Source organism: Arachis hypogaea, chromosome 6 (assembly GCF_003086295.3).
Source record: "Arachis hypogaea cultivar Tifrunner chromosome 6, arahy.Tifrunner.gnm2.J5K5, whole genome shotgun sequence".
Lineage (NCBI taxonomy): Eukaryota > Viridiplantae > Streptophyta > Magnoliopsida > Fabales > Fabaceae > Arachis > Arachis hypogaea.
Genome location: NC_092041.1, coordinates 61,548,240 through 61,575,032, shown reverse-complemented (window position 1 = coordinate 61,575,032; position 26,793 = coordinate 61,548,240). Strand labels below are relative to the sequence as shown.

General features: G+C 39.0%; 2 non-coding genes across 2 annotated transcripts; one reads left to right on the top strand and one right to left on the bottom strand.

Moving 5' to 3' along the window:
- Positions 1-14,983: 14,983 nt before the first annotated feature.
- Positions 14,984-15,087, bottom strand: LOC112700292 (small nucleolar RNA R71). The gene has a single exon (XR_003153202.1). It is a non-coding gene; the product is annotated as a small nucleolar RNA R71 (small nucleolar RNA).
- An 8,006-nt stretch (positions 15,088-23,093) lies between these two features.
- Positions 23,094-23,201, top strand: LOC112699847 (small nucleolar RNA R71). Its single transcript, XR_003152784.1, has one exon. It is a non-coding gene; the product is annotated as a small nucleolar RNA R71 (small nucleolar RNA).
- Positions 23,202-26,793: the final 3,592 nt, after the last annotated feature.

Here is a 26,793-nt window from a genome sequence, read left to right as displayed (position 1 = left end):
AAGATTAGGACTCAACAACCTTTATTTTGGGAAATGGATGTTCCTCTAGTCTGTGGAGTGCTTGGTCCTTCAAGAGATAGTTTTTGACGCTTCAGTTCCTTCAAGTCATGCCTTTGCTCTTCTTGTTCCCCAAGCAGTTTGCAAAGTATGCTATTTTGATTATTCTGTTCTTCCTTTATTTGGTCCATAGGTTCTTGCAACTTGGTACCAGATACTTCAAGATGCTCCCAGTATTTAATTTGAGGGATCTCTGGGAGGAATTCCTGTGCTCTCCTCTTGATGGGATCATCCTGCCCTTGTTGTCTTTCCATTGATATTTTGGTGATTGGTCGCTCAACTGAGATATACTCAGTTACTCCCATCTTCACCCCAGCATCTTTACATAGCATAGAGATTAAGCTTGGATAAGCCAATTTGGCATATTTGGAGTTCTTGTTTGCAATTATGTAAAGTTCACACGAAATCAGCTGATGAACTTCCACTTCTCTTCCCAACATAATGCAATGGATCATTACTACTCTTTTAATGGTGACTTCAGAGCGGTTGCTAGTGGGCAGTATAGAACGCCCAATGAAGTCCAGCCAGCCTCTGACGACTGGTTTGAGATCTTCTCTCTTGAGTTAATTTAGGACGTCCTTTGTGCTGGTTGTCCACTTGGTTCCAGGGATGCATATGTCCTCTAGAATTTCGTTCAAGCCCTTATTTGTCCTATTCATTCTCCTATTAAAGGAGTCTGGGTCATCTTTCAGTTGAGGCAGCTTGAAGATCTCTCTTATTTTGTCTGGGTGGATGTGAACAATCTTTCCTCTGACCAGAGTCCGATAGTCATAGAGGGCAGTTCCAGATATTCTCTGCCTGTTTGTTTGCCACAGATTAGAGTAGAATTCCTGAACTATATTCCTTCCAACCTTTGTTTCAGGATTAGCTAGGATTTCCCAGCTCCTGTTTCGAATTTGCTCTTGGATCTCTGGATATTCATCTTCTTTCAGATCGAATTTGACTTCCGGGATCACTGACCTTAGACCCATTATTTTGTAGTAATGGTCGGAATGTTCTTTGGATAAGAACTTCCCTTGATTCCAAAGTGGTTTTGGAATATTCTCTTTCTTACCTCTTGGAGTGGTTTGTTTTCCTTTAGGAGCCATGATCTTAGTGGGTATTGGCTTAGTGATCACGGATAAACACATCAAACTTAGAGGTTTGCTTGTCCTCAAGCAAAAGAAAGGAAAGTAGAGGGATAGAATGAGAGCTAAGTGCGAATTGTGGAGGAGGGGAGGGAGGTCGAAGGTGGATTTAAAGGGAAAGGGTGGGTGGGTTTCGAAAATTTTGAAAAAGATAGAATAGAAGATATGATTTGTAAAAGATAAGTATGATAGGAAAAAGATGTAATTGAAAATTGAAAGGATATAAAGGATATTTGAAAAAGATAAATTTGTTTTAAAAAATATATTGTGAATATTTGAAAAAGATACTTATGAGTTGAAAAGATTTAAGAAGGAAAAGAGATAGATTTGTTTTGAAAAAGATTTGAAAAGAAGTTGCAAAGGATTAAAAAAAAATTGTGTTTATGAATTAAGATACATTTGATATCTTTGAAAAGGGATTTTAGAAATTAGGATTAAAAAAAATTTTTGAAATTGAAGTTGAAAGATGAGAGTTTGTAACATGTTAATGCAAGAAATCATGAATTGAAACATGAAAATTGGAAAAAAATTTAAGTTGAAAACGAATGCACCTCCTCCCCACAATCCTGGCGTTAAACATCCAAACACTACATGTTTTGGGCGTTTAACGCCCATTTGTAGCTTCTCCTGGGCGTTTAACGCCCAGCTGTTGCTTCTAGCTGGTGTTAAATGCCAGGAATTTCTTTGTCACTGGTCGTTTTTCTGAACGCCAAGGATGCTATAAATCTACCATTAAACACCCAGAAGGTGCTTCTTTCTGGCGTTTATCACCCAGAAGATGCTTCTTTCTGGTGCTTAATGCCCAGATGGCTATCTCTACTGGCGTTGAACGCCCAGTAGATGCTTCTTTTGGGCATTTAATGCCCAAAATAGCTCTTACTGGCTTTTTCGCACTAGTGTGCTTCTTTTTGCTGTTTTATCCTCTGAATCCTTCTGTGACTCTGTGAGCTCATACAATTGCCATTTCACCTTGAAGAAAATTAATATGAACCTATAAAAATCAATTAATTGAAAAATTAAGCTTTGTTAATGGCTGGGTTGCCTCCCAGCAAGCGCTTCTTTATTGTCTTTAGCTGGACTATTACTGAGCTTTAATCAAGTCTCAGTTTTGAGCATTCTTGCTCAAAATTGCCTTCAAGATAATGTTTGACTCTCTGTTCATTAACAATGAACTTTTTGTTAGAATCATTATCCTGAAGCTCTACGTATCCATATGGTGACACACTTGTAATCACATATGGACCTCTCCACCGGGATTTCAATTTCCCGAGGAATAATCTGAGCCTAGAATTAAACAGCAGAACTTTCTACCCTGGCTCAAAGACTCTGGATGACAGCTTCTTGTCATGCCATCTTTTTGCTTTCTCTTTGTAAATTTTTGTATTTTCGAAAGCATTGAGTTTGAATTCCTCTAGCTCATTTAACTGGAGCAATCGTTTTTCTCCAGCTAACTTGGCATCAAGGTTTAGGAATCTAGTTGCCCAATAGGCCATATGCTCCAGTTCCACTAGCAAGTGACAGGCTTTTCCATACACAAGCTGGTATGGAGAAGTTCCTATAGGAGTCTTGAATGCTGTTCTATATGCCCACAGAGCATCATCCAAGCTTCTTGCCCAATCCCTTCTACGGTTAATCACAGTCCACTCTAGGATTCTTTTAAATTCTCTATTAGAGACTTTAGCTTGCCCATTTGTCTGTGGATGATATCGAGTAGCTACCCTGTGGCTAACTCCATATCAAACCAAAGCAAAGTAAATATGTTTATTGCAGAAATGAGTGCCCCCATCACTGATTAGTATTCTAGGGATACCAAATCTGTTGAAGATGTGTTTCTGGAGGAATTTCAGCACTGTCTTAGTATCATTAGTGGGTGTTGCAATAGCTTCCACCCATTTGGATACATAATCCACTGCCACTAGAATATAAGTGTTTGAGTATGATGGTGGGAAAGGCCCCATGAAGTCAATACCCCATACATCAAACAACTCAATCTCCAAGATCCCTTGTTGAGGCATGGCATAACTGTGAGATAGATTTCTAGATCTTTGGCAACTGTCATAATTAAGTACATTCACTTGGGAGTCTTTATAGAGAGTAGGCCAGTAGAAGCCACATTGGAGGACTCTTGTGGCTGTTCGCTCACTTCCGAAATATCCTCCATAGTGTGATCCATGGCAGTGCCAGAGGATCTTCTGTGCTTCTTCTTTATGCACACATCTATGGATTACTTTTCATCTGCACATCTCTTGAAGAGATATGGTTCATCCCAAATATAGTACTTTGCATCCGTGATCAATTTCTTTGATTGCTGCCTACTATACTCTTTGGGTATAAATCTCACTGCCTTGTAGTTTGCAATGTCTGCAAACCATGGCACTCCTGGATGGCAAAGAGTTGCTCATCCGAAAAGTTTTCAGAGAACTCAGTAAGTGGGAGGGACGCCCCTTCTACTGGTTCTATTTGGGACAGGTGATCTACTACTTGATTCTCTGTCCCTTTTCTGTCTCTTATTTCTATATCAAACTCTTGCAGAAGCAACACCCATCTTATGAGTCTGGGTTTTGAATCCTGCTTTGTGAGTAGATATTTAAGAGCAGCATGGTCAGTGTACACAATCACTTTTGATCCTACTAAAGAAGATCTGAACTTGTCAATGGCGTAAACCACTACAAGTAACTCTTTTTCTGTGGTTGTGTAGTTCTTCTGTGCGTCATTTAAAACATGACTGGCATAATAAATGACGTACAGAAGCTTGTCATGCCTTTGTCCCAACACTGCACCAATGGCATGGTCACTGGCATCACACATTAATTCAAATGGTAATGTCCAGTCTGGTGCAGAGATGACTGGTACTGTTACCAGTTTAGCTTTCAGAGTCTCAAACGCCTGCAAACACTCCTTATCAAAGATAAATAGCGTGTCAGCAGCTAGCAGATTACTTAGAAGTTTGGCGATTTTTGAAAAATCTTTTATAAACCTCCTATAGAATCCTGCATGTCCAAGAAAGCTTCTGATTGCCTTAACATTGGTAGGTGGTAGTAATTTCTCAATTTCCTCTACCTTAGCTTGATCCACCTCTATTCCCTTGTTTGAAATTTTGTACCCAAGGACAATTCCTTCAGTCACCATAAAGTGACATTTTTCCCAGTTTAAAACTAGGTTAGTCTCTTGGCACCTCTTTAGAACAAGTGCTAGATGGTCAAGACAGGAGCTGAATGAGTCTCCAAATACTGAAAAGTCATCTATGAAGACTTCCAAAAAATTTTTCACCATATCAGAGAAAATAGAGAGCATGCACCTTTGAAAGGTTGCAGGTGCATTGCACAGACCAAATGGCATCCTTCTGTATGCAAATACTCCGAATGGACATGTGAATGCTATTTTCTCTTTATCATGGGGATCTACTGCAATTTGATTATAACCTGAATATCCATCCAAGAAGCAGTAGTATTCATGACCTGCTAGTCTTTCTAGCATCTGGTCTATGAATGGGAAAGGAAAATGATCTTTTCTGGTAGCTGTATTGAGCCTTCTGTAATCAATACACATACGTCACCCTGTAAATATTCTTGTAGGAACCATTTCATTTTTTCAATATAAACCTTTGTCATGCCACCCTTCTTAGGGACGACTTGGATAGGGCTTACCAAGGGGCTATCAGAAATAGGATAAATAATCCCAGCCTCTAGTAATTTAGTGACCTCCTTCTGCCACTTCCTTCATGGCTGGATTTAGCCGCTTTTGTAGTTGAACCACTGGCTTAGCGTCACCCTCCAATATGATCTTGTGTATGCATCTGGCTGGGCTAATGCCCTTAAGATCACTGATGGACCACCCAAGAGCTGTCTTGTGTGTCCTTAGCACTTGAATTAGTGCTTCCTCTTCCTGTGGCTCCAAGGTAGAGCTTATGATTATAGGAAAGGTATCACCTTCTCCCAGAAATGCATATTTCAAGGATGGTGGTAATGGTTTGAGCTTGGTTTAGGAGGTTTCTCCTCTTCCTGAGGGATTTTCAGAGGTTCTATTATTCTCTCTGGTTCCTCCAGGTCAGGCCGAGCATCTTTAAAGATATCCTCTACCTTTCATTCGAGACTCTCAGTCATATTGACCTCTTTTACCAGAGAGTCAATAATATCAATGCTCATGCAGTCATTTAGGCTGTCTGGATGTTGCATAGCTTTCACAACATTCAACTTAAACTCATCCTCATTGACTCTCAGGGTTACTTCCCCTTTTTGGACGTTAATGAGGGTTCGTCCAGTTGCTAGTAAAGGTCTTCCAAGAATGAGAGTTGCACTCTTGTGCTCTTCTATTTCTAGCACCACAAAGTCAGTGGGAAAGGCAAATGGCCCAACCTTGACAATCATGTCTTCAATCACACCTGATGGGTATTTAATGGAGCCATCAACAAGTTGGAGACATATCTGGGTTGGTTTGACTTCTTCAGTCAAACCAAGCTTTCTGATAATAGCTACAGGTATTAGGTTGATACTTTTGCCCCAAGATCACATAGAGCTTGCTTGGTACAAGTACCTTCTAATGTGCATGGTATCATAAAGCTTCCGGGATCTTTAAGCTTCTTAGGTAAGCTTTTCAGAATGACTGCACTGCATTCTTCAGTGAGGTAAACTTTTTCAGTTTCCCTCCAATCCTTCTTATGACTTAAGATCTCTTTCATGAACTTAGCATAAAAGGGTATTTGCTCAAGTGCCTCTGCAAATGGAATCTTTATTTCAAGAGTCCTAAGATAGTCTGCAAAGCGGGCAAATTGCTTATCCTGTTCCACTTGGCGGAGTTTCTAAGGATAAGGCATTTTGGCTTTGTATTCCTCAACCTTAGTTGTTATAGGTTTATTACCTACAGATGTGGGTTGAGAAGCCTTTTTAGAGGAGTTGCTATCAGCACTTGTATGTGTTTGATCCCCCACTGGCATTTGAATGCCAGGGGCGGAAGCTGGAGTGGCGTTAGACGCCAACTCCTTACCTATTTCTAGCGTCTGAACGCCAGAACTGTGCTTCCTTTGGGCGTTCAACGCCAACTTCTTGCCTATTTCTGGCGTTTGAACGCCAGAACTGAGCATGGGTTGGGCGTTTAACGCCAGCCCTTCACCCTTTTCTGGCGTTTGAACGCCAGAATTGTTCCTCTCTGGGTGCTGATTGTCCTCAGAGGGATTTTGGGTAGCAATTTGTTCATTTCTTGGCTTCCTGCTGCCTTGAAGTGAGGTATTTAATATTTTCCCACTTCTTAATTGAACTGCTTGGCACTCTTCTATTATTTGTTTTGATAATTGCTGTTTTGTTTGCTACAACTGCACTTCCATATTCATATTAGCCATTCTTATTTCTTGTAATATCTCCTTGAATTCGGCTAGCTATTTTGTTAGAAAATCTAATTGCTGATTGAATTCTGTAACTTGTTCTGCAGGACTGAGTTCAGTAGTTACTGTTTTAGTCTCTTCTTTCATGGAAGGTTCACTGCTTCGATACAGATGCTGATTTCTGAAAACTGTATCAATGAGCTCTTGAGCTTCTTCAATTGTCTTTCTCATGTGTATAGATCCACTAGATGAGTGGTCTAGAGAAATCTGAGCTTTCTCTGTAAGCCCATAATAAAAGATGTCTAACTGCACCCACTCTGAAAACATTTTAGAGGGGCATTTTCTTAGCATCTCTTTGTATCTCTCCTAGGCATCATAAAGTGATTCATTATCTCCTTCACTACAAAAAAAAAAGAGTTTAAAATGGCATTGACATTACGGCGGTTTTAAAGAACCGCCATAATACCCGGTTTTTATGGCATGTTTGGTTGCTGCCATAATTAACTTTGTGTATTGTGGCGGTTCTGGTGATTATGGAGGTTTTGAACCGTCGTTTTCACGCGTATATAAAACAAAAGAATTGCAACCCTAGCCTCATTAAACGAAACACAGTAACGGCGCTCTCGATCTCCCTTCTCTCTCCTTCGTCTCCTCAGTGCTCCGACAACACCGTTCTTCCCTCTCAGGCTTCTCCTCTATCCGCCGGTACCTTTCCCTCTCCGCCAGTTACTGATTTGTTTCTCTGCAGCTCCCTCTCAAGTTCTCTAGGTACCTCTCCCTCTCCGCCAGTTACTGATTTCTTCGTTTTTTGTTGCTGATTTTTGGGGGTTTTTGTTTCTCTGCAGCTTCGCGATCGTTTTCTTTGTGTTGAAGCATTCCATTGACGTTGGTGTGAGGGTGATTGACGCTGATCAGGTCTTGTGTTCAACCAGTCAAAGATCTCAGATCTTGGAACAACACTATATTGGACCTAAAAAACCAACCTCTCTTTTCATCTCCTCATTTCTCCTTACGGTAACTTCACTTTCTCTTTCCTTATGTATTTACTTTGATGCATGTGTCAATGGTTCAATTGCTGCCACTCTTATTATTGTTTTGGATTTTCTAGTTAATTCATCCTGCTATTTCTTAATATAGTGAATTGATGAATGAGTTCAGATTGAATAAGCTTAGTGAAGTAGGGCTCTGTTCTGTGATTCTGTTCATAATATCTATCACTTTAGTTAATCATTTCTGCGGTTAGTAAAGAATTGAGTCACTTTAATCACATGAGCTGATTCCTTGCCTTCTTTTCTTTAGATTTTGATTATAGTACATGTTATTAGTTATAAGTTATTACCCTGTTAAATGAAAAATTCTTTTATTTTCCTCCCACTAATAGTCTGATTTTGATTTCAGTTTCCATGATCTGAGATGGCTTGAGTCGACTCTGACAGCCATATAATATACTATGTTTCTGTCTACATAACTATTGAAATTTTCCTGTAGCAAGTATGTTAAATACTCCCTATTGTTAAAATTTGATTCAAGTACAAGCACTGGGGCAATGAAATACCCAAGGGTATTCAAGAGGTATTATTTATCTTAGTGTTATGTTTACCATTTTGACACTGTATTTTAATTGGGTGCCCTGTTTGGACAATATTAATGCACTTTTCAGGAGGTTGATATTGGACAATATAAACTTTAATTATAGTGTGCTCGTAGCTGCTATTGTCAATTTTCTTGAAACTCAATTCAGGACTTACCTGTTATGTATGCTTTACTAATGTTAATCATGCCTTTGCGTTTCAGCTCTTCACAACCATCACTGTTAATGAGCCTGCTCCTGGTCTCAAAACCATCTTTAACCTCAGAGTTCCTGATCAAAGGTCTGGAAAGGTAAGACATTCATTTGCAGTGTAAACCTTACATCTCCATAGACAAGAGTGGATTATAAAATTTAAGAAATGAACTCATTGAAACTATACTAAACCTTGAACTATATCTTTCATTGGCAGTAAGTTGAGTTTTGTCTCTGTTGGTGAACAGGTGGAAGTTTAGTATGTGCATGCATAGTAGGGTATATAGATATCTTTTATTCACCACTTTTAATTTCTTGCTACAATAATAATACATCATCATCAATCAATATTCAATTGGATACTAACTATATATATATATATATATATATATATATATATATATATATATATATATATATATATATATATAGCTGTTTACTTAAGCAGCAGCAGTCCACATGATCAAACCATCATTAACTAATTAATTTTTACCATTCACTATTCCTTCATTCCCTTTTGGATTAATTATAATTATCCGGTGATTATAAATTATACATTATTATTTCAAATTTTTCCTTCTTGCTGAACTTGGTCCCCATTTACAATATCAGCCTGAAATGTAAAATAACTAGTATTAAATCAGAACAAATGTCCAGAATGTACACAAATAACTAGTTCAGTTTTGTCTCTGGTGTTGTAGGGACTGACGTACTTGCAATTGGTTCTGAGCTCTCTTACGACACCAAAATTGGGGAGTTCACAAAATACAATGCTGGAGTGAACTTCACCAAAGCTGACTTGGTTGCCTCTTTGACTGTGTGAATGATTGTTTCTTCATTATCCATGTTCTTTTTTGTTTCGTCCCAACCCCTACAGTTAGCCTTTTACATCTAAGTGCTTGGGAGTTTTGAAGCTAGTCTTTAATACAAGTTGTTCTTAGCTTGCTTTTTCACATTATTTTTTAGAAAAATACTCTTATAACTTATTGTGTATAACCACGTGTTGTTGCTTCCCTTTTGTTTGACCCCATAACACTTATTATTATTATACATCGAAAGTTTCCCTTTTCTACTCTTTAATTTGATCTATTTTTATTAACTAATAATAAGCATTGAAAAGCTCATTTCATTAATGTATAATGTGGTTGCTCTGTGTAGCATTAAATCTCAACAACTATCAACATTAGGAACTTCAAATCTTCGTATTTTTAATTGCATGTATAGTTTTCCTTTTCGGTGTGAGCATGTGGTTCCTTTATTGCAATTTTGTTCAAACTTTTAGTTGCTTAATTAATCACCTGCTCTTGTTTCTTATTATATTAAAGGTAATATATTTTTGTTTCTTTTAAAATAAATGAATAACTGAAATTGGGACCAAAATAATAACATAGCGGATGCACACACATTCTTGCTACTTACTCCTACTTAGCATGGAATCAGAACTCTGATTTTGTAATTTTAACTCATTTGGGTTAAATTGAGATATAGATGAATAATTTGAAAAAAAAATAGATGCTATTAATTTGAGTTTCAAAATTCAAATAAGTTGGAATATCATGTTTGGGCTTAATTAATTCTCAATCGTATCCAACACATTATATATCTTTGGGCTTAATTAATCAATCCCAATAACATATAAAGTTGAATTTAATTACTGATCATTTTATCTAAATAATATATTTGCTTTATTTATTTTTTTTTGTTTCTTTTTATCTTGTAGAAAAAAATTAATTTGCATATATACAACTACCTGAGAAGGAAAAGTTCATAAAGCCACAGTTACAGCCACAAAATTATCATTTGAAAGAGGTAATTATAATTTTTTTATAATTTTTTTAGAATATTATTTAAGTATTTGTTTGATATCTAATTTGCATACAAGAATTTCTTTTTATAGTAGCGCCTGCTGATATATACTAGTTAGTTGCCTAGTTAATATGAGAGAGAGAGAGAGAGAGAGATTTTTAATGAATAGATTTTTTAATATTCCTATTTGTAGTCCCTCTTAGTCATGTCAAGTGATAAGTCATGGATTGGAAAACCACGAAACACACACGAGTATAAAGATGGTCTAAACAAGTTTTTGGATTTCGCCTTTGAGCATCGATCTCTCGGGGGTCATCAGATTAAATGCCCTTGTCCGGTGTGTGGTTTTGGCAAGTGGCAAACAAGAGAGAAATTTTTTGAACATTTAATAGTCAAGCCGTTTCCAGAAAACTACAAAGTTTGGTATTGGCATGGTGAAGAAGCAGTTGGAGTTGGGTCATAAGCTCATCAAACTAGTCAAATTGTACAAGATGATTCGACATCTCAACATCCAATGGTAACGATGCTCAATGACGCGTTTGGAGTTGCTGGACATGACTTGAATGAAGATGGAGATGGAGATGAAGACAACATAGAAGATGGAGATGGAGATGAAGACAACATAGAAGATGCAAAAAATGAAGAGTACAATGGAGAAAATATAGAATTTTACAAGTTGTTGGAAGATGGTAGTGAACAATTGTATGAAGGGTACACAAAGTATTCAAAACTGTCTTTCATGATTAGTCTGTATCACATAAAGTGCATATACAGAATAAGCGACAAAGCCATGACAGAAATTCTCAAGTTAATAAAAGATGCTTTTGGAAATGCGAAGATTTCAAATACATTCTATGAGGCCAAGAAAACCATAAACAAACTTGGGCTTAATTATACCAAGATACCTGCTTGCCCTAATGACTGCATGTTATATTGGGGGGAGGATGAAGATTTGCAAGAATGCAAAAGATGCAAGACATCTAAATGGAGCGATGCTAAAAAGAAGAAACCGGCAAAGATCTTGCGATACTTTCCACTAAAACCGAGACTTCAACGATTATTTATGTGTTCTACGACTGCTTGATGAGCGGATAATTTATACGCTTTTTGGCATTGTTTTTAGGTAGTTTTTAGTAAGTTTGAGCTACTTTTAGGGATGTTTTCATTAGTTTTTATGTTAAATTCACATTTTTGGACTTTACTATGAGTTTGTGTGTTTTTCTGTGATTTCAGGTAAATTCTGGCTGAAATTGAGGGACTTGAGCAAAACTCTGAAAAAGGCTGACAAAAGGACTGCTGATGCTGTTGGAATCTGACCTCCCTGCACTCGAAATGGATTTTCTGGAGCTACAGAACTCCAATTAGCGCGCTCTCAACGGCGTTGGAAAGTAGACATCCAGGGCTTTTCAGCAATATATAATAATCCATACTTTATTCTTAAATTGACGACGTAACTTGGAGTTGAACGCCAAGTACATGCTGCTGTCTGGAGTTAAACGCCAGAAAAACGTCATGATCCGGAGTTGAACGCCCAAAACACGTCATAACTTGGAGTTCAACTCCAGGAGGAGCCTCAGCTCGTGGATTGATCAAGCTCAGCCCAAACATGCACCAAGTGGGCCCCGGAAGTGGATTTATGCATCAATTACTTACTCATGTAAACCCTAGTAGCTAGTTTATTATAAATAGGACTTTTTATCAGTGTATTAGACATCTGGGGGGGACGATTAGTTCTCAGATCATGGGGGCTGACCATTCAGCCATGCCTGAACCTTTTACTTATGTATTTTCAACGGTGGAGTTTCTGCACACCATAGATTAAGGGTGTGGAGCTCTGCTGTACCTCAAGTATTAATGCAATTCTATTCTCTTTTATTCAAATCTCTCTTATTCTTATTTCAAGATATTCATTCGTACCCAAGAACATGATGAATGTGATGATTAAGTAACCCTCATTATCATTCTCACTTATGAACGCACGTGATTGACAACCACTTCCGTTCTACATGCAACAGAGCTTGAATGTGTATCTCTTAGATTCCCCAACAGAATCTTCGTGGTATAAGCTAGATAGATGGCGGCATTTATGAGGATCCGGAAAGTCTCACCTTGTCTGTGGTATTCCGAGTAGGATCCTGGGAATCCGGAAAGTCTCACCTTGTCTGTGGTATTCCGAGTAGGATTCCGATAATGAATGACTGTGACATGCTTCAGACTCGCAACTGCTGGGCATTAGTGACAGACGCAAAAGAATCAAGGGATTCTATTCCAGTAGGAACGGGAACCAACCAGTGATTAGCCGTGCTGTGACAGAGCGCGTGAGCGTAGTTTTCACTGCGAGGATGGGATGTAGCCTTCGGCCAGGTGATGCCTCCAGACGATTAGCCATGCGAGTGACAGCCGCAGAGGATCATTTTCCCGAGAGGATCCAAAGTAGCCATCGTCGAACGGTGAACCCCTATACACAACTTGCCATGGAAAGGAGTAAGAAGGATTGGGTTGAAGTAGTGGGAAAGCAGGCGTTCTTGAGCCATACAGTATCTCCATTCGCTTATCTGAAATTCCCACCAATGAATCTGCATAAGTATTTCTATCCCTTTTACTTATTTTATTTATCCAATTTAATTCCATTTGACCCAATGATTCCACTCACTAACTGAGATCTACAAGATGACCACAGCTTGCTTCATACCAACAATCTCTGTGGGATCGACCCTTACTCGCGTAAGGTTTATTACTTGGACGACCCAGTACACTTGCTGGTTAGTTGAACGGAGTTGTGAATTCAACTGGTGCCACAATAATGATTTCATACAAGTACAAAAGAATATGGATCACAATTTCGTCCACCAAGTTTTTGGCGCCGTTGCCGGGGATTGTTCGAGTATGGACAACTGACGGTTCATCTTGTTGCTCAGATTAGGTAATTTTCTTTTCAACAATCTTTTTCAAAAATTTTTTTTTATTTTTCGTTTTCCCAAAAATATTTTCGAAAAAAAATTAATCATAAAATCATAAAAACCAAAAATATTTTGTGTTTCTTGTTTGAGTCTTGTGTTAATTTTTAAGTTTGGTGTCAATTGCATGCTTTTAAAATTTTTCTTGCATTTTTTTCGAAAATCTCATGCATTCATAGTGTTCTTCATGATCTTCAAGTTGTTCTTAACAAGTCTTCTTGTTTGATCTTGATGATTTCTTGTTTTGTGTTGTTTGTTGTTTTTCATGTGCACTTTTGCATTCATATTTTCCATGCATTAAAGATTTCTAAGTTTGGTGTCTTTCATGTTTTATTTGCATCAAAAATTTTTCAAAATTATGTTCTTGATGTTCATCATGATCTTCAAAGTGTTCTTGGTGTTCATCTTGACATTCATAGCATTCTTGCATGCATCTTGTGTCTTGATCCAAAATTTTCATGTTTTGGGTGATTTTTGTGTTTTTCTTTAAAAATTCAAAAATAAAAAAAATATCTTCTCCTCATTTTTCTCCAAATTTTCGAAAATTTGAGTTGACTTAGTCAAAAATTTTCAAAATTAGTTGTTTCCTACAAGTCAAAGTCAAATTTTCAATTTTAAAAATCTTATCTTTTCAAAATCTTTTTCAAAAATCATATCTCTTTCATTTTTTTTATCATTTTCGAAAATTTCAAAATTATTTTTTCAAAATATTTTCAAAAATCTTTTTCTTATCTTTATATCAAATTTTCGAAAATTAGCTAACAATTAATATGATTGATTCAAAAATTTGAAGTTTGTTACTTTCTTGTTAAGAAAGGTTCAATCTTTAAATTCTAGAATCTTATCTTGTAGTTTCTTGTTAGTGAAGTCAATTTTAAAATTAAATCTTTTTATCTTTTATCTTATCTTTTTCAAAAATTTTATCTTTTTCAAAATTTGATTTCAAAATATCTTATTTAACTTCTTATCTTCTTATCTTTTTCAAAATTTGATTTCAAATCTTTTTCAATCAACTAACTAACTTTTTGTTTGTTTCTTATCTTTTTCAAAACCACCTAACTACTTTTCCCCCCCTAATTTTCGAAAATATCTCACCCCTTTTTCAAAAATTCTTTTTAATTAACTAATTGTTTCATGTTTTAATTTTAATTATATTTTATCTTTAATTTTCGAAATTACTAACCCTTTCTTTTTCAAATTATTTTTGAAATATCCCTTCTCTTTTCTTCTTCTATTTAATTATTTAATTACTAACACTTCTCTTCACCTCCCTTCATCTAAAAATTCCGAATCCCCATCTCCATTCTTCTATCCCCTTTCTTCTTCTACTAACATAAAGGAATCTCTATACTGTGACATAGAGGATTCCTCTTTCTTTTCTTGTTTTCTTCTCTTTCATATGAGCAGGAACAGGGAAAAAGGCACTCTTGTTGAAATTGATCCAGAACCTGAAAGGACTCTGAAGAGAAAATTAAGAGAAGCTAAATTACAACAATCCAGGAACAACCTTTCAGAAATTTTCGAACAAGAGAAGGAGATGGCAGCCGAAAATAATAATAATAATGCAAGGAGAATGCTTGGTGACTTCACAAAGCGAACGTCCAAGTTTGATGGAAGAAGCATCTCCATTCCTGCCATTGGAGCCAATAACTTTGAGCTGAAACCTCAACTAGTTGCTTTAATGCAACAAAACTGCAAATTTTATGGACTTCCATCTGAAGATCCTTATCAGTTTTTAACTGAGTTCTTGCAGATCTGTGAGACTGTAAAGACGAATGGAGTTGATCCTGAAGTCTAGAGACTCATGCTTTTCCCTTTTGCTGTAAGAGACAGAGCTAGAATATGGTTGGATTCACAACCTAAGGATAGCCTGGACTCCTGGGATAAGCTGGTCACTGCCTTCTTGGATAAATTCTTTCCTCCTCAAAAGCTGAGCAAGCTGAGAGTGGATGTTCAAACCTTCAAACAAAAAGATGGTGAATCCCTCTATGAAGCTTGGGAAAGATATAAGCAGTTGACCAAAAGATGTCCATCTGACATGTTTTCAGAATGGACCCTATTAGATATATTCTATTATGGTCTCTCTGAATTTTCGAAAATGTCATTGGACCATTCTGCAGGTAGATCTATTCACCTGAAGAAAACGCCTGAAGAGGCTCAAGAACTCATTGACATGGTTGCAAACAACCAATTCATGTATACCTCTGAGAGGAATTCCGTGAATAATGGGATACCTCAGAAGAAAGGAGTTCTTAAAATTGATGCTCTGAATGCCATATTGGCTCAGAACAAAGTGTTGACTCAACAGGTCAACATGATCTCTCAAAATCTGAATGGACTGCAACATGCATCCAACAGTACTAGAGAGGTAGCTTCTGAAGAAGCTTATGATCCTGAGAACCCTGCCATGGCAGAGGTTAATTACATGGGTGAACCTTATGGAAACACCTATAACCCATCATGGAGAAATCATCCAAATTTCTCCTGGAAGGATCAACAGAAGCCTCAACAAGGCTTTAACAATGGTGGACGCAATAGGCTAGCAATAGCAAGCCATATCCATCATCTTCTCAACAACAGACAGAGAATTCTGAACAAAACACTTCTAATTTAGCCAATATTGTCTCTGATCTGTCAAAGGCCACTTTCAGTTTCATGAATGAAACAAGATCCTCCATTAGAAATTTGGAGGCACAAGTGGGCCAGCTGAGTAAGAAAGTCATTGAAACTCCTCCTAGTATTCTCCCAAGTAATACAGAAGAGAATCCAAAAGGAGAGTGCAAGGCCATTGATTTAGTCAATGTGGCCGAATGCACAAGGGAGGAGGAGGACGAAAATCCTAGTGAGGAAGACCTCCTAGGACGTCCCTCAAGCAAGAAGGAGTTTCCTATTAAGGATCCAAAGGAATATGAGGCTCATAAAGAGACCATAGAGATTCCATTAAATCTCCTTCTGCCATTCATGAGCTCTGAAGACTATTCATCCTCTGAAGAGGATGAAGATGTGACTGGAGAGCAAATTGCTCAATACTTAGGAGCTATCATGAAGCTGAATGCCAAGTTGTTTGGTAATGAGACTTGGGAAAGTGAACCTCCCTTGCTCATTAGTGAACTAGATACTTGGATTCAGAAAACTCTACCTCAAAAGAAACAAGATCCTGGCAAGTTCTTAATACCTTGTACCATTGGCACCATGAGCTTTGAAAAAGCTCTATGTGATCTAGGGTCTGGGATAAATCTTATGCCACTCTCTGTAATGGAGAAGCTGGGATCATAGAGGTACAACCTGCCTTGTTCTCATTGCAATTGGCAGATAAGTCATTGAGACAAGCTTATGGAATAGTAGAGGACATGCTAGTAAAGGTTGAAGGCCTTTACATTCCTGCTGATTTCATAATCTTAGACACTAGGAAGGAAGAGGATGATTGCATCATCCTTGGAAGACCTTTCCTAGCCACAGCAGAAGCTGTGATAGATGTCAACAGAGGTGAGTTAGTCCTTCAATTGAATGGGGACTACCTTGTGTTTAAGGCACATGGCCATCCCTCTGTGACAGAAGAGAGTAAGCATGCAGAGCTTCTCTCAGTTCAGAGTCAAGAAGAACCCACACAGTCAAACTCTAAGTTTGGTGTTGTGAGGCCACAACCAAACTCTAAGTTTGGTGTTCAGACCCCATATCCAAACTCTAAGTTTGGTGTTGGGACTACACTAACATTGACCTGATCACCTTGTGGCTCCATGAGAGCCACTGTCAAGCTATTGACATTAAAGAAGCGCTTTGGTGCGCAAAATTGTGAACAATACTTTTCACAACTCTCATAATCCCCGGTCATGAACCCCAAAAACTTGGTAGCTCAGTACCATGGCATTACACAACTTCGCACAACTAACCAGCAAGTGCACTGGGTCGTCCAAGTAATAAACCTTACGCGAGTAAGGGTCGATCCCACGGAGATTGTTAGTATGAAGCAAGCTATGGTTATCTTGTAAATCTTAGTCAGGCAAACTCAAATGGATATAGTGATGAACGAAAATAACAATAAGATAAAAATAGAGGTACTTATGTAATTCATTGGTAGGAACTTCAGATAAGCGCATGAAGATGCCTTCCCTTCCGTCTCTCTGCTTTCCTACTGTCTTCATCCAATCCTTCTTACTCCTTTCCATGGCAAGCTTATGTAGGGTTTCACCGTTGTCAATGGCTACCTCCCATCCTCTCAGTGAAAATGCTGCCTATGCTCTGTCACAGCATGGGTAATCATCTGTCGGTTCTCGGTCAGGCCGGAATAGAATCCATCGATTCTTTTGCGTCTGTCACTAACGCCCCGCCTGCTAGGAGTTTGAAGCATGTCACAGTCATTCAATCATTGAATCCTACTCAGAATACCACAGACAAGGTTAGACCTTCCGAATTCTCTTGAATGCCGCCATCAGTTCTCGCCTATACCACGAAGACTCTGATCTCACGGAATGGTTGTCTCGTTTGTCAGACGAGCACTCGGTTGTCAGGCGATCAACCATGCATCGTGCAATCAGGAATCCAAGAGATATTCACTCAATCGAAGGTAGAACGGAGGTGGTTGTCAGTCACACGTTCATAAGTGAGAATGATAATGAGTGTCACGGATCATCACATTCATCAAGTTGAAGAACAAGTGATATCTTAGAACAAGAACAAGCGGAATTGAATGGAAGAACAATAGTAATTGCATTAATACTCGAGGTACAGCAGAGCTCCACACCTTAATCTATGGTGTGTAGAAACTCCACCGTTGAAAATACATAAGAACAAGAGTGATCATTGGCTTCGGTCCCAGAGAGGGAACCAGAAGAACCAAGATGAAAATACAATAGTATAAGGTCCTACTTATAGAAAACTAGTAGCCTAGGGTGTACAGAGATGAGTAAAAGACATAAAAATCCACTTCCAGGCCCACTTGGTGTGTGCTTGGGCTGAGCAATGAAGCATTTTCGTGTAGAGACTCCTCTTGGAGTTAAACGCCAGCTTTAGTGCCAGTTGGGCGTTTAACTCCCATTTTGGTGCCAGTTCCGGCGTTTAACGCTGGAATTCCTGAGGGTGACTTTGAACGCCGGTTTGGGCCATTAAATCTTGGGCAAAGTATGAACTATCATATATTGCTGGAAAGCCCAGGATGTCTACTTTCCAACGCCGTTGAGAGCGCGCCAATTGGGCTTCTGTAGCTCCAGAAAATCCACTTCGAGTGCAGGGAGGTCAGAATCCAACAGCATCTGCAGTCCTTTTTAGTCTCTGAATCAGATTTTTGCTCAGGTCCCTCAATTTCAGCCAGAAAATACCTGAAATCACAGAAAAACACACAAACTCATAGTAAAGTCCAGAAAAGTGAATTTTAACTAAAAACTAATAAAAATATACTAAAAACTAACTAGATCATACTAAAAACATACTAAAAACAATGCCAAAAAGCGTACAAATTATCCGCTCATCACAACACCAAACTTAAATTGTTGCTTGTCCTCAAGCAACTAAGAATCAAATAAGATAAAAATAATAGAATATGCAATGAATTCCAAAAACATCTATGAAGATCAGTATTAATTAGATGAGCGGGGCTTTTAGCTTTTTGCCTCTGAATAGTTTTGGCATCTCACTCTATCCTTTGAAATTCAGAATGATTGGCTTCTTTAGGAACTTTAGAATCCAGATAGTGTTATTGATTCTCCTAGTAAAGTATGATGATTCTTGAACATAGCTACTTATTGAGTCTTGGCTGTGGCCCAAAGCACTCTGTCTTCCAGTATTACCACCGGATACATACATGCCACAGACACATAATCGGGTGAACCTTTTCAGATTGTGACTCAGCTTTGCTAGAGTCCCCAACTAGAGGTGTCCAGGGTTCTTAAGCACACTCTTATTGTCTTGGATCACAACTTTATTTTTCTTTCTTTTCCCTCTTTTTTTTTCGAAATTTTCTTCTTTTTTTTTTCATTGCTTTTTCTTGCTTCAAGAATCATTTTAATGATTTTTCAGATCCTCAGTAACATGTCTCCTTTTTCATTATTCTTTCAAGAGCCAACATTCATGAACCACAAATTCAAGATACATATGCACTGTTTAAGCATACATTCAGAAAACAAAAATATTGCCACCACATCAAAATAATTAAACTGTTATAAAATTCAAAATTCATGCAATTCTTTCCCTTTCAATTAAGCACGTTTTTATTTAAGAAAGGTGATGGATTCATAGGACATTCATAACTTTAAGGCATAGACACTAAGACACTAATGATCACAAGACACAAACATAGATAAACATAAGCACTAAAAATTCGAAAAACAGAAGAATAAATAACAAGGAAATCAAGGAACGGGTCCACCTTAGTGATGGCGGCTCTTTCTTCCTCTTGAAGATCCTATGGAGTGCTTGAGCTCCTCAATGTCTCTTCCTTGTCTTTGTTGCTCCTCCCTCATGATTCTTTGATCTTCTCTAATTTCATGGAGGATGATGGAGTGTTCTTGGTGCTCCACCCTTAGTTGTCCCATGTTGGAACTCAATTCTCCTAGGGAGGTGTTCAGTTGCTCCCAATAGTTTTGTGGAGGAAAGTGCATCCCTTGAGGTATCTCAGGGATCTCATGATGAGTGGGGTCTCTTGTGTGCTCCATCCTCTTCTTAGTGATGGGCTTGTCCTCATCAATAGGGGTGTCTCCCTCTATGTCAACTCCCACTGAATAACAGAGGTGACAAATGAGATGAGGAAAGGCTAACCTTGCCAAGGTAGAGGACTTGTCTGCCACCTTATAGAGTTCTTGGGCTATAACCTCATGAACTTCTATTTCTTCTCCAATCATGATGCTATGGATCATGATAGCCCGGTCTATGGTAACTTCGGACCGGTTGCTAGTGGGAATGATTGAGCGTTGTATAAACTCTAACCATCCTCTAGCCACGGGCTTGAGGTCATGCCTTCTTAATTGAACCGGCTTCCCTCTTGAATCTCTCTTCCATTGGGCGCCCTCTTCACATATGACTGTGAGGACTTGGTCCAACTTTTGATCAAAGTTGACCCTTCTAGTGTAAGGATGTTCATCTCCTTGCATCATGGGCAAATTGAATGCCAACCTTACACTTTTCGGACTAAAATCCAAGTATTTCCCCCGAACCATAGTAAGATAATTCTTTGGATTCGGGTTCACACTTTGGTCATGGTTCTTGGTGATCCATGCATTGGCATAGAACTCTTGAACCATCAAGATTCCGACTTGTTGAATGGGGTTGGTAAGAGCTTCCCAACCTCTTCTTCGGATCTCATGTCGGATCTCCGGATATTCACCCTTTTTGAGTGAAAAAGGGACCTCGGGGATCACCTTCTTCAAGGCCACAACTTCATAGAAGTGGTCTTGATACACCCTTGAGATGAATCTCTCCATCTCCCATGACTCGGAGGTGGAAGCTTTTGCCTTCCCTTTCCTCTTTCTAGAGGTTTCTCCGGCCTTGGATGCCATAAATGGTTATGGAAAAACAAAAAGCAATGCTTTTACCACACCAAACTTAAAAGGTTTGCTCGTCCTCGAGCAAAAGAAGAAAGAAGAGAGTAGAAGAAGAAGAAATGAGGAGAAAGGGAATGGCTTTAATTTTTGGCCAAGAAGGGGAGAAGTGGTGTGTATGTTGTGTGAAAATGAAGGAGTGAAGGAGGGTTTATATAGGAGAGGGGGAGAGGGATGTTCGGCCATTTGAGGGTGGGTTTGGGTGGGAAAGTGGTTTGAATTTGAATGGTGAGGTAGGTGGGGTTTTATGAAGGATGGATGTGAGTGGTGAAGAGAAAGATGGGATTTGATAGGTGAGGGATTTTTGGGGAAGAGGTGTTGAGGTGATTGGTGAAGAAGAGAGAGAGTGGTAGGGTAGGTGGGGATCCTGTGGGGTCCACAGATCCTGAGGTGTCAAGGAAAAGTCATCCCTGCACCAAATGGCAAACAAAATCACGTTTTTAGCCATTTCTGGCGTTAAACGCCGGGCTGGTGCCCATTTCTGGCGTTTAACGCCAGCTTCTTGCCCATTTCTGGCGTTTAACGCCAGTCTGGTGCCCCTTTCTGGCGTTAAACGCCCAGAATGGTGCCAGACTGGGCGTTAAACGCCCAACAGCTAACCTCACTGGCGTTTAAACGCCAGTGGGTGCGTCCTCCAGGGTGTGCTGTTTTTCTTCCTGTTTTTCATTCTGTTTTTGCTTTTTTCATTGATTTTGTGACTTCTCATGATCATCAACCTACAAAAAATATAAAATAACAAAAGAAAATAGTTAATTATAAAACATTGGGTTGCCTCCCAACAAGCGCTTCTTTAATGTCATTAGCTTGACATAGGACTCTCACGGAGCCTCAGAAATGCTTAGAGCTATGTTGGAACCTCCCAACACCAAACTTAGAGTTTGAATGTGGGAGTTCAACACCAAACTTAGAGTTTGGTTGTGGCCTCCCAACACCAAACTTAGAGTTTGACTGTGGGGGCTCTGTTTGGCTCTGTTTTGAGGGAAGCTCTTCATGCTTCCTCTCCATGGTGATAGAGGGATATCCTTGGGCCTTAAACACCAAGGATTCTTCATTCACTTGAATGATCAACTCTCCTCTATCACCATCAATCACAGCCTTTGCAGTGGCTAGGAAGGGTCTGCCAAGGATGATGGACTCATCCATGCACTTCCCAGTCTCTAGGACTATGAAATCAGTAGGGATGTAATGGTCTTCAATTTTAACCAGAACATCCTCCACAAGTCCATGGGCTTGTTTTCTTGAATTGTCTGCCATCTCTAGTGAGATTTTTGCAGCTTGCACCTCAGAGATCCCTAACTTCTCCATTACAGAGAGGGGCATGAGGTTTACACTTGACCCTAAGTCACACAATGCCTTCTTGAAGGTCATGGTGCCTATGGTACAAGGTATTGAAAACTTCCCAGGATCCTGTCTCTTTTGAGGCAGTTTCTGCCTAGACAAGTCATCCAGTTCTTTGGTGAGCAAAGGGGGTTCATCCTCCCAAGTCTCATTTCCAAATAACTTGTCATTTAGCTTCATGATTGCTCCAAGGTATTTAGCAACTTGCTCTTCAGTGACATACTCATCCTCTTCAGAGGAAGAATACTCATCAGAGCTCATGAATGGCAGAAGTAAGTCCAATGGAATCTCTATGGTCTCAGTTTGAGCCTCAGATTCCCATGGTTCCTCATTGGGGAACTCATTGGAGGCCAGTGGACGCCCAGTGAGGCCTTCTTCAGTGGCGTTCACTGCCTCTTCTTCCTCCCAAAATTCGGCCATGTTGATGGCCTTGCACTCTCCTTTTGGATTTTCTTCTGTATTGCTTGGAAGAGTACTAGGAGGGAGTTCAGTAATTTTCTTGCTTAGCTGACCCACTTGTCCTTCCAAATTTCTAATGGAGGACCTTGTTTCAGTCATGAAACTTTGAGTGGTTTTGATTAGATCAGAGACCATGGTTGCTAAGTCAGAGGTATTCTGCTTAGAACTCTCTGTCTGTTGCTAAGAAGATGATGGAAAAGGCTTGCTGTTGCTATACCTGTTTCTTCCACCATTATTGTTATTGAAACCTTGTTGAGGTCTCTGTTGATCCTTCCATGAGAGATTTGGATGATTTCTCCATGAAGGATTATAGGTGTTTCCATAGGGTTCTCCCATGTAATTCACCTCTTCCATTGAAGGGTTCTCAGGGTCATAAGCTTCTTCCTCAGATGAAGCTTCCTTAGTACTGCTTGGTGCATTTTGCATTCCAGACAGACTTTGAGAAATCATATTGACTTGTTGAGTCAATATTTTGTTCTGAGCCAATATGGCATTCAGAGTGTCAATCTCAAGAACTCCTTTCTTCTGACTAGTCCCATTGTTCACAGGATTTCTTTCAGAAGTGTACATGAATTGGTTATTTGCAACCATTTCAATTAGCTCTTGAGCTTCTGTAGGCGTCTTCTTCAGATGAAGAGATCCTCCAGAAGAGCTATCCAAAGACATCTTGGACAGTTCAGAGAGACCATCATAGAAAATACCTATGATGCTCCATTTAGAAAGCATATCAGAAGGACACTTTCTGATTAATTGTTTGTATCTTTCCCAAGCTTCATAGAGGGATTCTCCTTCCTTCTGTCTGAAGGTTTGGACTTCCACTCTAAGCTTACTCAATTTTTGAGGTGGAAAGAACTTTGCCAAGAAGGCATTGACTAGCTTTTCCCAAGAGTCCAGGCTTTCTTTAGGTTGAGAGTCCAACCATGTCCTAGCTCTGTCTCTTACAGCAAAAGGGAATAGCATAAGTCTGTAGACCTCAGGGTCAACCCCATTAGTCTTGACAGTGTCACAGATTTGCAAGAATTCAGCTAAAAACTGATGAGGATCTTCCAATGGAAGTCCATGGAACTTGCAATTCTGTTGCATTAGAGAAACTAATTGAGGCTTAAGCTCAAAGTTGTTTGCTCCAATGGCAGGGATAGAGATGCTTATCCCATAGAAATCGGGGGTAGGTGCAGTAAAGTCACCCAGCACCTTCCTTGCATTGTTGGCATTGTTGTTTTCGGCTGCCATGTGTTCTTCTTCTTTGAAGAATTCGGTCAGGTCCTCTAAAGAGAGTTGTGCTTTGGCTTCTCTTAGCTTTCTCTTCAAGGTCCTTTCAGGTTCAGGGTCGGCCTCAACAAGAATGCCTTTGTTTTTGCCTCTGCTCATAAGAAAGAGAAGAGAACAAGAAAATGTGGAATCCTCTATGTCACAGTATAGAGATTCCTTGAAGTGTCAGAGGAAAAGAGAGTAGAAGACAGAAGTAGAAAATTCGAACTTATCAGAGAAGATGGAGTTCGAATTTTGCATTAAGGGATAGTATTAGTCCATAAATAGAAGGATGTGAGAAGGAGGGAAGCAATTTTCGAAAATTAAGTAAAAGATTTTGAAAACATTTTTGAAAACACTACTTGATTTTCGAAAATGAAAGTGGAAAAGAAATCAAGTGATTTTTGAAAAAGATTTTGAAATTAGAAATCAAAAAGATTTGATTAAAAATTATTTAGAAAAAGATGTGGTTAAGAAGATATGATTGGTTTTAAAAAAAAAGATGTGATTGAGAAGATATGATTTGAAAAACATTTTAAAAAGATTTAATTTTGAAAAAAATTAAAAACTTGACTAACAAGAAAAGATATGATTCAAACATTAAACCTTTCTCAACAGAAAAGGCAACATACTTGAAATGTTGAATCAAATCATTAATTGATAGTAAGTATCTTTGAAAATAGAAAGAAATTGAATTTGAAAGAGATTTGATTGAAAAGATATGATTTGAAAAAGATTTGATTTTGAAAAACTTTGAAAACCTGAAAAAAAATTGCATTGAAAAACAGAATCTTCCCCCTTGTGCCATCCTGGCGTTAAACGCCCAGAATGGTGCACATTCTGGCGTTTAACGCCCAAAATACTACCCTTTTGGGCGTTAAACGCCCAACCAGGTACCCTGGCTGGCGTTTAAACGCCAGTCTGTCCTTCTTCACTGGGCGTTTTGAACGCCCAGCTTTTTCTGCATAATTCCTCTGCTGTATGTTCTGAATCTTCAATTCTCTGTATTATTGACTTGAAAAGACACAAATTAAAAATATTTTTGGATTTTTAATAATAAGAACAATTCAAAATGCAACAAGAATCAAATAACAATGCATGCAAGACACCAAACTTAGCAGTTTGTATACTACTGACACTAACAGAATGAAAATGCATATGAGACATACAAAACACTCAAGTCAATAGAATTCAAAGATCAGAGCAAGAAATCATCAAGAATTACTTGAAGATCCTTAAGACACATGAATGAATGCATGCAATTGACACCAAACTTAAGATGAGACACTAGACTCAAACAAGAAATTTTTGGATTATTTGATTTTTTGATTTTTTTGTGTTTTTCAAAAATTAAGTGGAAAAAGATATCAAAATTCTCAATGAGAATTCCAGGAATCAGTGCAATGCTAGTCTAAGACTCCGGTCCAGGAATTAGACATAGCTTCACAGCCAGCCAAGCTCTCAAAGAAAGCTTCGGTCCAAAACACTAGACATGGCCAATGGCCAGCCAAGCCTTAGCAGATCACTGCTCCAAAAGCAAGATTGATAAAGATCAACAAGCTTTTGTGATGATAAGTTGAAACCTCGGTCCAATGAGATTAGACATGGCTTCTCAGCCAGCCAGACTTCAACAAATCATCATGAAACTCTAGAATTCATCTTCAAGAATTTCGAAAAAAATAAATACCTAATCTAAGCAACAAGATGAACCGTCAGTTGTCCAAACTTAACAATCCTTGGCACTGATGTCACCAAAAGCTTGCTCAAAACTTGAACAATCCCCGGCAACGGCGCCAAAAACTTGGTGCGCGAAATTGTGAACAATACTTTTCACAACTCTCATAATCCCCGGTCATGAACCCCAAAAACTTGGTAGCTCAGTACCATGGCATTACACAACTTTGCACAACTAACCAGCAAGTGCACTGGATCGTCCAAGTAATAAACCTTACGCGAGTAAGGGTCGATCCCACGGAGATTGTTAGTATGAAGCAAGCTATGGTTATCTTGTAAATCTTAGTCAGGCAAACTCAAATGGATATAGTGATGAACGAAAATAACAATAAGATAAAGATAAAGGTACTTATGTAATTCATTGGTAGGAACTTCAGATAAGCGCATGAAGATGCCTTCCCTTCCGTCTCTCTGCTTTCCTACTGTCTTCATCCAATCCTTCTTACTCCTTTCCATGGCAAGCTTATGTAGGGTTTCACCGTTGTCAATGGCTACCTCCCATCCTCTCAGTGAAAACGCTGCCTATGCTCTGTCACAGCATGGGTAATCATCTGTCGGTTCTCGGTCAGGCCGGAATAGAATCCATCGATTCTTTTGCGTCTGTCACTAACGCCCCGCCTGCTAGGAGTTTGAAGCACGTCACAGTCATTCAATCATTGAATCCTACTCAGAATACCACAGACAAGGTTAGACCTTCCGGATTCTCTTGAATGCCGCCATCAGTTCTCGCCTATACCACGAAGACTCTGATCTCACGGAATGGTTGGCTCGTTTGTCAGACGAGCACTCGGTTGTCAGGCGATCAACCATGCATCGTGCAATCAGGAATCCAAGAGATATTCACTCAATCGAAGGTAGAACGGAGGTGGTTGTCAGTCACACGTTCATAAGTGAGAATGATAATGAGTGTCACGGATCATCACATTCATCAAGTTGAAGAACAAGTGATATCTTAGAACAAGAACAAGCGGAATTGAATGGAAGAACAATAGTAATTGTATTAAAACTCGAGGTACAGCAGAGCTCCACACCTTAATCTATGGTGTGTAGAAACTCCACCATTGAAAATACATAAGAACAAGAGTGATCATTGGCTTCGGTCCCAGAGAGGGAACCAGAAGAACCAAGATGAAAATACAATAGTATATGGTCCTACTTATAGAAAACTAGTAGCCTAGGGTGTACAGAGATGAGTAAAAGACATAAAAATCCACTTCCGGGCCCACTTGGTGTGTGCTTGGGCTGAGCAATGAAGCATTTTCGTGTAGAGACTCCTCTTGGAGTTAAACGCCAGCTTTAGTGCCAGTTTGGGCGTTTAACTCCCATTTTGGTGCCAGTTCCGGCGTTTAACGCTGGAATTCCTGAGGGTGACTTTGAACGCCAGTTTGGGCCATCAAATCTTGGGCAAAGTATGGACTATCATATATTGCTGGAAAGC